Source organism: Arachis duranensis, chromosome 5 (genome assembly GCF_000817695.3).
Source record: "Arachis duranensis cultivar V14167 chromosome 5, aradu.V14167.gnm2.J7QH, whole genome shotgun sequence".
NCBI classification, from domain to species: Eukaryota; Viridiplantae; Streptophyta; class Magnoliopsida; order Fabales; family Fabaceae; genus Arachis; species Arachis duranensis.
Window position 1 is genome coordinate 69,292,037 of NC_029776.3, and position 474 is coordinate 69,292,510.

Below are 474 nucleotides of genomic sequence, written 5' to 3' on the forward strand. Positions count from 1 at the left end.
TCTGGGTTTTGAATCCTGCTTTGTGAATAGATATTTAAGAGCAGCATGATCAGTGTACACAATCACTTTTGATCAAACTAAATAGGATCTGAATTTATCAATGGCGTAAACCACTGCAAGTAGCTCTTTTTCTGTGGTTGTGTAATTCTTCTGTGCATCATTTAGAACACGGCTGGCATAGTAAATGACGTGCAGAAGCTTGTCATGCCTTTGTCCCAACACTGCACCAATGGCATGGTCACTGGCATCACACATCAATTCAAATGGTAATGTACAGTCTGGTGCAGAGATGATTGGTGCAGTAACCAATTTAGCTTTCAGAGTCTCAAATGCCTGCAGACACTCTTTATCAAAGACAAATGACGTGTCAGCAGCTAACAGGTTGCTCAGAGGTTTGGCGATTTTCGAAAAATCCTTTATAAACCTCCTATAGAATCCTGCATGCCCCAGAAAGCTTCTGATTGCCTTAACATT